The 12,100-nt window shown below is 33.9% G+C and overlaps 1 long non-coding RNA gene across 2 annotated transcripts; it reads left to right on the top strand.

Moving 5' to 3' along the window:
- The first annotated feature begins 3,745 nt into the window (after window positions 1–3,745).
- Window positions 3,746–6,255, top strand: LOC112799711 (uncharacterized). 2 transcript variants are annotated; one of them, XR_011881666.1, is made up of 3 exons: window positions 3,746–4,288; window positions 5,097–5,212; window positions 6,027–6,255. It is a non-coding gene; the product is annotated as an uncharacterized lncRNA (long non-coding RNA). The 2 variants fall into 2 exon arrangements; XR_003201181.2 differs by having other exon boundaries at window positions 3,779–4,288; window positions 5,886–6,097.
- The last annotated feature ends 5,845 nt before the right edge of the window (window positions 6,256–12,100 follow it).

Raw genomic sequence — 12,100 nt, 5'->3', positions numbered from 1 at the left:
AGATCAGAGTCTTCGTGGTATAGGCTAGAACTGATGGCGGCATTCAAGAGAATCCGGAAGGTCTAACCTTGTCTGTGGTATTCTGAGTAGGATTCAATGATTAAATGACTGTGACGTGCTTCAAACTCCTAGCAGGCGGGGCGTTAGTGACAGACGCAAAAGAATCGCTGGATTCTATTCCGGCCTGAACGAGAACCGACAGATGATTAGCCATGCTGTGACAGAGCATAGGAACATTTTCACTGAGAGGATGGGAGGTAGCCACTGACAACGGTGAAACCCTTGCATAAGCTTGCCATGGAAAGGAGTAAGAAGGATTGGATGAAGACAGTAGGAAAGCAGAGAGACGGAAGGGAAGGCATCTTCATGCGCTTATCTGAAGTTCCTATCAATGAATTACATAAGTACCTCTATCTTTATCTTTGTGTTTTTATGCGTTCATCACCATATCCATCTGAGTTTGCCTGACTAAGATTTACAAGATGACCATAGCTTGCTTCATACTAACAATCTCCGTGGGATCGACCCTTACTCGCATAAGGTTTATTACTTAGACGACCCAGTGCGCTTGCTGGTTAGTTGTGAGAAGTTGTGTAATGCCATGGTATTGAACACCAAGTTTTTGGGGTTCATGACCGGGGATTATGAGAGTTGTGAAAAGTATTGTTCACAATTTCGCGCACCAGGGGTTTATCAATAACCTAACTCATTTTCTTAAATTCATCAAAAGCCTCTAAAACCTTAGCTTCTTGATTTAAATAAATAAAATAGAATTTATACTAAAACCAAATCATATATCCAAACATTCTGAACCGATTTCAAAACTTCTTAAACCAAACCCAAATCCTTTTAAACAGAAAACCAATTTTCGATGTCATTCTTAAACTTGTTTCTAAAGGATCAGAAATTGTTTTAGTTTTACTAAATCAAAGTTTTAGAGAATATTTCAACTTTTCCTAAAACATCGTCAAACGAAATTAGTTACTCAAAATTCAAGTTTCTTTTAAAACCACTAAACTCCTCCAAATCTGTTTACTTAAATCAAATTCCAAAACATAAGAATTTTCATCTTTAAATCGACTTTAAAACATAATTCTTTCCTTAAATAAATTACATTCACAATATAATAATTTTCTTAATAAAATATGTTCCAACGTAATTCATTTTTCAATAATTCAATTCAAAGCATAATTCATTATTTTTAAAATAAAATTTCAACCAAAGTCTCGAATTTTATAGAAATTTCGGCAGCATCTCCCCTAAAACTTGGACTTTGCCACCCTTTCGGGTCCCAGCTAAACCAATCCTCAACCCCTTTCCATCGAGTTCAAGACCAAATCCGTTTTCAATGAAACCGAATTAAAACTTTCAAATATTAAAGATCATTTTTAATCAAAACTATCAGAAACCTCCATTTAACAAAATCAGACATTATTTCAATTCAACAGACAACCATATTCATCCAAGACAAATCAGACAATGCATAAGACTTACATAATCAGCAGAAATATATTTAGCATGTCATATCTATTTATAACAACTCCAATTTAAAATGAATTAGTTTTTATAAGAAGCCCCTACCTTGACAAGCGAAATCATAAACCAAACGCGCAAACGGAGCTCTTTTCTCTTAGCTCGAAACCAACAACAACCGAAACCTCAGCCTCTGATCACTTTTGCAGCAATCACAGCAACTTAAAAGCGACATCCACCATATAGAACTCGAACCTACATTACTAAACCTCAGAGTTTATAACCAAACATAACAAAAACTCTTATACGCTAGTGATGAGGGTTTTGAAACAGAGATACCTATTGTAATAAGGAAGAACAGCTGAACTGAACGGTAGTAGCTCCAGTGGTGGCCCCCAGCGGTGGCAACTCGCGATAAATAAACTCCTAGCACAAATAACTCACTACAAGAAAATGGAACATTTGTAACAAAAAAATTGTATCAAATTTAAAACTATTACAAATTATAGTTTTTTGTAACAATAATTAATTATTGTTACAAAATAAGAATATTTTGTAACAAGAAAATGTGTTACAAAATATTTTAATATTTTGTAACAACGTGATTTCTTTTGTTACAAATTATATTGGCTTTCGTATCAACTCGTTGTTTTATTGCAAAATGCTATAATATTGTGTAACAAAAGATTCTATTGTTACAAAAATTCATAACATTTTGTAACAAAATATCTATTTGTTTCAAAAGCTCTAAATATTTTGTAACAAAAAATTAATTTGTCATAAAATACTATATTTTTGTAACAAATTATTTATTTGTCACAAAATTCAAAGATTTTTTGTAACTAATAAAAAATTTTGTTTCAACATATTAAATGTAAGACTTCAAATTTTTAAAAATTAATATAATGATTTATTATATTTATTTAAGATTTTATATTCAAAAATTTATTTTACTAAAAGTATTTAAGTCAAATTAATGATACTTTGAATTTAAAATTATTTTAAAAATTAAATAATAAGTCATTTATGATTTATTATATTTATTCAAAATAATTTTTTAGAGATTTATATATTAAATAGAATATTTTTTTATTTATAATTTAAAATTTTAGTAATTAAAAAAAATATAAAAATTTTAGATGATTTAATTTAAATATTTAATATTTTTTGCATTTAATACTTTAAATTTTATGAATAAAAAAATTAATTTGATTATCTGCAATTTTATCTTAATTAGTAATTATTTAAAAATAATTATAAAATAATAATAAAATAATATTTCCAGAATAATTAATTTAATTACTCTAATTCTTAAAATTAAAATATTTATTTAAAAATATTTTAAAACTTTATAGTTAGATAATATATGTATATAATTATTAAATTAAAATTAATTTTCAATTATTATACTACCTTTATTTTTATTGAAAATGCTTAAATTACCCAATTCCTAACTGTAATACAACTCACACACCCCACTCTCTAACATCCCGAGTTTTTGGATAATTAAATTTATTATATTTGTTGATGATTTTATTTTAAAAAAATTATTTTATTGAAAATAATTAAATAAAAACTTTATGATACTTTGAATTTAAAAATAATTAGGAGAAATTATCTTTTTTGTATTTGAAAAATAAGAAAGAATTGTACCATTCAATTTAAGTAATTTCTATTTAAGTAATTTCTATTATGAATGAATTATGTTCTATTTTATTAATTTGCACTCTTAGAGATTAATTTATTAGAAATGATTAGATTGATTTTTATAAATATTTTAAGTTTAGGTCAATTAATATTTATGTATAATTTTTATTATAATTAGTTATTTTATAAATTGAAATTAAAGTTTCAGTTATTGAAAAATAATAAAAAGTTATATCATTTAATTTGAATAAATAATATTTTGAGTTTAAATTATATTTTATAAAATGTGATAATATGTTTATTTTATAATTTAAATTAAAAATAATTAATTGAACTTAACAATATATTGATAAATAATGTTCTTAAATATTTTTAATAGAGTACATTTAATTTTAAAATTATTCTATCCTCTAATTTTATCAAAATATTTATTTATATCTATCCTTTATTCTTTTATAAAATCATATTTAATTTTAAAATTATTCTACTATTTAATTTTATCAAAATATCCATTCATATCTATCCTTTATTCTTTTATAAAATTCTTAATTTTTAATCTTAATTTCCAAATTAAAAATAAAAAACCTAATTCTCAAATTGAGAAACCTAACCCTAAAACCCCCCCCTTTCAGCGTCGCATAATAGCCTTCAACACACATACCCCTTACAGCGGAGAAGAGAGAAAGAGAAAGAGAGGATCCGAGAGAACAGAGGAGAAGGTGGAGGGCTGCTGCCTCGCTGCTGCCGCTGTCGCACGCATCGCCATTCCGTGGAGCCGCGCTTTGCTGCCGGTCTGCCATCGAACAGTCGCAGGCGTTGTCACCACGGACAGAGAGATTAACGCGATTGAAGAGAGGAGGAGGAAGGAGACCCGTGCGCTGTCGGAGCCAATGTCACGCAGTCGCCGCTGTTTGCCGTTCAAGCCGCTGCCAAGTCACAGTCGATGAAGCTTCTGCCGCCGCCGTAAATCGCGAGCAGACGCGTAGAGGGAGGAAGATTGAGGGAGAAGAAGGAGGCGCTGTTCGAGTTGTTGTGCCCAGCTACCGTCCGCGGAGCCGCCGCCGTCGATTGTCACTGGGGGAACTACCGCCGTACCTCTGGTCGCTGGAATCACGGACTGGAGAGAATGAGGCTGCCTTTCCTATTGCTGCTGTTTCGTTCTTTTATCGTAAGCTATCTCTGTTTTCAGTTCCATTGAATTCATTTCTATTTTTTATTCCATTGAGTTTGAATTCTCCATTTTGCTGTTATTAATAATCGTAATGTTATTAAGTTTGGATTATTGCTGTGAATGTAACTGATTTTGTTGTTATGAGAGATTAATTGGTAGATTTAAGCTTGGATTGAGGTTGTGAAAATGTGATTGGTGTGGTGTTGAGACTATTTTGATTTGAGGCTGTGATTTGTGAATAATGATTTAATTGTTTGAAAGTGACTAATTACTCGAATTCCTGGTTACACTGATTTCTTGATTTAGTGGTGAAATTGACATTTATTTGATGATGGTGGATATTGTGGCAAGATTGTTTGAGAAATTATTGGTTACTGGATATGTTAATTTGACTGGATAATATTGTGTTGAGTGTTAAATTGATTTAGTCTTTGCTCAGTCTGGAATTATTGTGATGATGGTTTAATTGTGACTGTTTTCTGATTATTGAGAATGAGTTCTTGTTGTAAATTTTGGTTATATTATCAATACCTTTTGTTATTAAATTGAATGGTTTGAGAACCTTGCTGAGTTGTTGAGAAAAAGATCAGTGAATTATGGAAATTGAGGTTTGATGAACGAAAAATATATTAAGGTTTCATAGAAAATGATCTTGCCCTTAGTTTGAAGACATGAACCGGAGCGCATAAAGTTCTGCTATGTTGTACTGTTGTATGCCTATTTTTCGTGTAGTATGTATATAGGTGGAGAATTCTTTTATGATGTAATTGTTTTTCTCATGTTGCTTTTCTATTCTCGCTCGCAGGCTCAAATGCGGGATTTAAGTGGCTTTGTTGAGACGAGACAGCAACTTTTGACTCTGAAACCAAATCATCACATGAACTGGATTGGTTTTTCTATTGCCCATCATTTGAACTCTAAGTGAGATTTGAATTTATATCGAGTTAAATGCTTTTTCAATAGATGCTCTCTGAACTGCCTATGTAAAGTATTAGTAGCATGTTGATCTTAGAGCATATGCTTTAGTTCATTAATGTCTCTTCTTTATTAATGTTGGTTTTGACTTCATATGTGTAAGTATAACTGGCAGTTCACCCAATTGTATTTTCTTCTATTCTTGTTGGGATACTTTACTAGAGATTCCTTGTTTTAGCTTATATAAAACTACAAGGACCTAAGCTTGATCTGATATGGCCTAGTGCATCTGTGCACGTAGAAAGTGAGCTATTATCTTGTCAGAGTTTCTCTTTTGGTTCAAAGGAAGTAATTTAAATTTGGTTTCTTTTGGTTGTTCTTCATGTTCTTGTTCTTGTGTTTTGACATGAATCTCACTTTCCTTGTATGGAACTTCGTGAGTGTAAAAGCATGAAAAATAAGTTAAGTATATTTTTGATTGAACGATGATTAATTAGCCCAAGTTTTATGTATTAAATTGTCAATTCTTGATAATTTGTATCCTTGATTAGTTGGTTTAAAGTTTGAGAATATATTCTCAAAGAATTAGTTAATTTTAACTTCTATCTTAATTTTCACTTGGACGAAAATAGTGTTATGTGTTATTTCTAATTTTGGTTTTCATTGTTTATGTTTGCAGGGGTATAAAATTGATGGAAACATGCTAGGCTTTACATTGACTGAAACATGCTAGAAGAGTCAAGGATTATAAATTCTACATGATACAAATTTTATGTTAGGCTTTACATATAATTTTGGTTTTCATTGTTTATGTTTGCAGGGGTATAAAATTGATGGCAACATGCTAGGCTTTACATTGACTGAAACATGCTAGAAGAGTCAAGGATTATAGATTCTACATGATACAAATTTTATGTTAGCAAAAAGTTGTATTTAGTTGAATTTATAGAACTTATTCTATTGTAAAAGAATCTTAATTATATGTAAGATATGTTAATTATCTATATGATTATATATTATATAAATGTTGAGTTAACACATTTAGAAAATTAATTGATATATCAATTATTTAAATAAATATTGCAAAATGAATCTATTTTTGTAACTAAGAATAAAAAGTGTTACAAAAGTAAGTAGCATTTTGTAACAAAATATTATAACACAAATCTAAATTGTTACAAAAAAGTGTTTATTTGTTAAATTTGTTATCACTTTTGTAACAAATTTTAGTTTTTGTATCAAAAAAATTTGTTACAAAATAATACTTTGTATTGTAACAGTTTTATTTTTTTGTTACAAAAACTTTTTGTAATGAGACATACTGCAACAGGCCTTTTTTTGTTACAAATTCCTTTTGTTTTAAAATTTCGGTCTTTTGTAACAATTTTTTTTTGTTACAAATATTACTTTTTCTTGTAGTGACTTCAGTAACAATACTCATTGAACTAACGAACTTAAGGGATAAGGAAGAATTGAAGAAAGGTTAGAGCTTTACCATGAAAATAGAAGCTTCAGTGGCGGTTTTCGAAGGCAGCAACGGCGGACATGGCTCGACGGTGGCAATGCAAGTGGCTTCCTTCCCTTCCATCCCGTTCTGGTCGTGTTTTCCTCTTCCCCTCTGGTCAGATCCACGTCGATGGCGACTCGGCAGTGGCGAGGAACGGCGACGAGAAGACCTCGACGGCGACGGCAACGACGTGGGCTCTACGGACAACGATGCTTCTTTCTCCTCGTGCGGCTCTCTCCCTCAGTTTTGGGCTTCCTTACGATGGTGACGAATGGCCCGGTGGTGGCTTGAGCTAGACAGTGGCGGCGCAAGTAGCAGGACGTGGTGGCGGTGGCGGTGGCGCAGCTGCAGCAGCGGTCTCCCTCCTCCTTCCTCTGTGGATCGCAACTCCCTCTCTTCTCCCCTTCCCCTGCTTCCATTTCCCCTTTCTTCCTTCTTTCTCTACGGATCCCTCTTCTTGCTTCCCTTTCTGTTTCTTTCCTTTGCTGGGTTTGTGTGCTGGTTGGTGTTTTGCTTGCTGATGGAGGGGTGGTGGCTAGGGTTTCATTTGGAGTAAAGGGAAAAATTGTGGTTTAATTAGGATTAGAGTTTGTGTATAAAATTAAGATTTTGGGTTTAATTAGAGTAAAGTAATTTTAATAAAATTGGGGCATGGAGTATAAATTTTGAAATCTAATTAAATCTCTAAAATTACTTTAAAATATTATTTGTTGTATCAAAGTACTAATTTGATTCCCAATCAAATACTCTAATTAAAAATATAAGATAATATAATTAATTTTCTTGATTCCTAAAACTTAAAGCACTAAATTATTAAAATATAAAGTATTTAAATTAAATCATATAAAATTTTTATTAATTGACAACTACTAACTTTATAATTTAAATATGGAGAATAACTCAATAATTATAAAATTAGATAAAGTCCTAGTTTAAATATCCAAATTTAATTATTTTTGGATTTCTAAAATTTTAAATTGTAAATAGAAAAATAATACATAATTATAGAGTTTGGATAAAAATCCTTAATTTATTTCAGATCCAATTAATCAAAACTGCCTTTAATTATTTTCAATAAAATAATTTCTGAAATTAAAACTGTAAATAAATATATGATTTGAGATTAGTTCAAAATAGGACGTTTCAAAATTCTTGGGTCTTACATTTAGTGTTCCATAGATACTGATCAGTGACAGAGGTAGCCAATTCTGTAATAGACAACTTGACTCCATTCTTCAGCGATATGCTATTCGTCATAAAGTAGTAACCTTCTACCATCCAGAGATAAATGGACAAGCTGAGGTCTCTAATAGGGAACTCAAAAGAATCCTGGAGAGAACACTAAGTGACTCTAGAAGGGATTGGGCAAGGAAGCATGATGATGCTCTCTGGGCATACCGGACTGCATTCAAAAACCCCATCAGGATGTTCCCCTATCAGCTGGTCTATGATAAAGCATGCCACCTACCCGTTGAATTGGAGCACAGAGCTTACTAGGCAATAAGGTTCCTCAACTTTGACGCCAAGACTGCAGGAGAAAAGATATTACTCCAATTAAATAAACAGGATGAACTCTGACATGCTACGTTTGAGAATACTAAAATCTACAAGAAAAGATCTAAGAAATGGCATGATATGAAGATATCTTCCAGAGTCTTCCAGCCTGGCCAGCAAGTTTAATTTTTTAATTCCAGGCTCAAACTATTCCCCGAGAATCTCAAGTCACAATGGACAGGACCTTTTGTGGTCATTGGAGTGTCACCCTATGGTCATATAGAACTCCAGAGCAGATATTCTGATAAAAGTTTCACCGTCAATGGCAAGTGAGTAAACACTATCTAGGGGATCCAATTGAACAAGAGGATTCCACCCTCCTGGTGACATGACAACAGTAATGTCCAACAACTAACAATAAAGAAGCACTTGTTGGGAGGCAACCCAACCATACATATAATACTTGTATTTTCTTTCTTTCGTTTATTTTGGTTTGATTGAATATTATTTTATTTTTCAATTATTTCTATAATTTTCCATTTCTTTTTAATGTGTGTGATCATGTGTAGCACCTAGAACAGAAGCAGAAACACTTAGGATTGCAAGCAAAACACCCTGGAGGGAGACCTTCCTGGCGATGAACGCTAGAACTTACGCCCAGCGCCAGAAGGGGGAGGAAACAAGGGCGTTCAATGCCCATTGGGAAGCCCCAAGACCATTTTTCTATCTTCTTAGGGCATTCAATGCCCACTCTTGATGTTAAAGGCCCCACCAATAAATAAATAAATAAATAAAGGGGGTCCCCAACTAGCGTTCAACGCCAGATCTAGACGTTAAACGCCCAGAAGGGGGAGGGCAAGGTTGCGAATTTTCAAGGGAGAGAGAGAGGGAGTTAACTTTTCAAACCAAATCTTTTCCAACCCTATGTTTTCAAAACATATCTTTCCATATCATATCTTTTTCAAACTACATTTCAAAATTAAACCTCTTTAATTCAAATGTTTTTTAACCAAATCCTTTGCAATGTTATCTTTTCAAACCATATCCTTTTCACCTCATATCTTTTCCTTCCATATCTTCCCATTTCAAATCTTTTCAAAAGCAACTCTTCTTTTTTTCCAATCTTTTTCAAATCTTTTATAGCTTTCCAACTCATATCTTTGCATACCATATCTTTTCACTCATATCTTCTTTCCCTTAAATCTCAATTTTGTTATCTTATCACATTTTCATTCTAAATTCAATTTTGAAATTTACACCCTCCTGCTCCTATTAATACACATTCACCCCTCCTATCTCTTACGCCCCCACTCCTCTTTCCTGCGCATCTTCTACTTCTTCTCCCTCTGTTTTCTTCTCTCTTTCTTGGGATGAGCAAAACTCTTACGTTTGGTGTTGAGGACGCTCCACTTTCTCACCTTTTTCATCTCCTATGGCACCAAAGGTCAGAGGATCCATCCCAAGAAACAAGAATGAAAGAGACCCCTCAACAGTCACTTATAAACCTTACTGGTTTCATTCCAAGCTTCATGAGGAACATTACTACAATGTAGTAAGCAAGAAAATAGTAATTCTGGAAGTCAAGTTCGAATTGAAGGATGATGAATACCCAAAAATTCAAGAGCAAATTTGAATGAAGGGTTGGAAAATTCTGGCCAACCCTGCAACTAAGGTTGGAGTTCTAAAAGTCCAAGAGTTTTATGAAAATTTATGGATGATGGATAGACAAAAGTAAGAGAGACCGGAGTTCAACCTATGGCGCACCATGGTCCGAGGAAAGACTCTGCATTTCGATCTAGATAAAGTGAGGGAGATTTTCAAATTACCCCCACTGAAGGATGACCCTAACTCTTTTAATAGGAGAGTACACGCTAATCCAAGGCTAGACCAAGTCTTAAAGGACATATGTCTCCCCAGAGCACAGTGGAAAAATGACAAAAAGGCTCAACTAATCCAACTAAGGAGGATGGTCTATCCTCCCGACTAAGTAGAGGAGGCTGTGGTTGAGTTTTTTCGAGAGGGTTGGGGACGGGTGGTGCACGAATTTGTAATCCGTACAACTAACCAGCAAGTGCACTGGGTCGTCCAAGTAATACCTTACGTGAGTAAGGGTCGAATCCCACAGAGATTGTTGGTTTGAAGCAAGCTATGTTTATCTTATTATTCTTAGTTAGGATACTAACAACAGTGTTTTTCAAGTACAGTGAAGAAAGGAAAAAGGGCATAAAATAAATACTTGTTATGCAGTAATGGAGAATGTGTTGGAGTTTTGGAGATGCTTTGTCTGATTTATTCCTGTAATGTAATATTCCATCCATGGAAAAGTGCAAAGTTCCCTCCATGGCAAGCTGTATGTAGGGTGTCACCGTTGTCAATGGCTACTTCCCATCCTCTCAGTGAAAACGTTCCTATGCTCTGTCACAGCACGGCTAATCATCTGTCGGTCCTCAATCAGGTTGGAATAGAATCCAATGATTCTTTTGCGTCTGTCACTAACGCCCAGCCTTCAGGAGTTTGAAGCTCGTCACAGTCATTCAATCCCGGAATCCTACTCGGAATACCACGGACAAGGTTTAGACTTTCCGGATTCTCATGAATGCCGCCATCAATCTAGCTTATACCACGAAGATTCTGATGTAGAACGGAGGTGGTTGTCAGGCACACGTTCATGGATTGAGGAAGGTGATGAGTGTCACGGATCATCACCTTCTTCATAATTAAGCGCGAATGAACATCTTAGATAGGAACACACATGTTTGAATGGAGAAATAGAAACAATTGCATTAATTCATCGAGACGCTGCAGAGCTCCTCACCCCCAACAATGGAGTTTAGAGACTCATGCCGTCAAAAAGTATGTAATTCAGATCTGAAAATGTCATGAGGTATAAGATAAGTCTCTAAAAGTTGTTTAAATAGTAAACTAGTAACCTAGGTTTACAGAATATGAGTAAACTAAGATAATTGGTGCAGAAATCCACTTCTGGGGCCCACTTGGTGTGTGCTGGGGCTGAGACTAAAGCTATCCACGAGTTGAGGCCTTTCTTGGAGTTGAACTCCAAGTTGTAACGTGTTTTGGGCGTTCAACTCCGGATCATGACGTTTTTCTGGCGTTTAACTCCAGACAGCAGCATGTACTTGGCGTTCAACGCCAAGTTACGTCGTCTATCTTCGTACAAAGTATGGACTATTATATATTGCTGGAAAGCCCTGGATGTCTACTTTCCAACGCCGTTGAGAGCGCACCAATTGGACTCCTGTAGCTCCAGAAAATCCATTTCGAGTGCAGGGAGGTCAGGATCCAACAGCATCAGCAGTCCTTTTTCAGCCTAACTCAGATTTTTGCTCAGCTCCCTCAATTTCAGCCAGAAATTACCTGAAATCACAGAAAAACACATAAACTCATAGTAAAGTCCAGAAATATGATTTTTCCCTAAAAACTAATGAAAACATCCCTAAAAGTAGCTCAAACTTACTAAAAACTATCTAAAAACAATGCCAAAAAGCGTATAAATTATCCGCTCATCACAACACCAAACTTAAATTGTTGCTTGTCCCCAAGCAACTAAAAATCAATTAGGATAAAAAGAAGAGAATATACTATAAATTCCAAAATATCAATGAATATTAATTATGATTAGATGAGCGGGACTTGTAGCTTTTTGTTTCTGAACAGTTTTGGCATCTCACTTTTTCCTTTGAAGTTTAGAATGATTGGCTTCTCTAGGAACTTAGAATTTCAGATAGTGTTATTGATTCTCCTAGTTAAGTATGTTGATTCTTGAACACAGCTACTTTTTTTTTTTTGAGTCTTGGCCGTGGCCCTAAGCACTTTGTTTTCCAGTATTACCACCGGATACATAAATGCCGCAGACACATAACTGGGTGAACCTT

This window comes from Arachis hypogaea, chromosome 5 (assembly GCF_003086295.3).
Source record: "Arachis hypogaea cultivar Tifrunner chromosome 5, arahy.Tifrunner.gnm2.J5K5, whole genome shotgun sequence".
NCBI classification, from domain to species: domain Eukaryota; kingdom Viridiplantae; phylum Streptophyta; class Magnoliopsida; order Fabales; family Fabaceae; genus Arachis; species Arachis hypogaea.
Note: the sequence above shows the minus strand (reverse complement) of the source record. Positions and strands in the feature narration are given on the sequence as shown.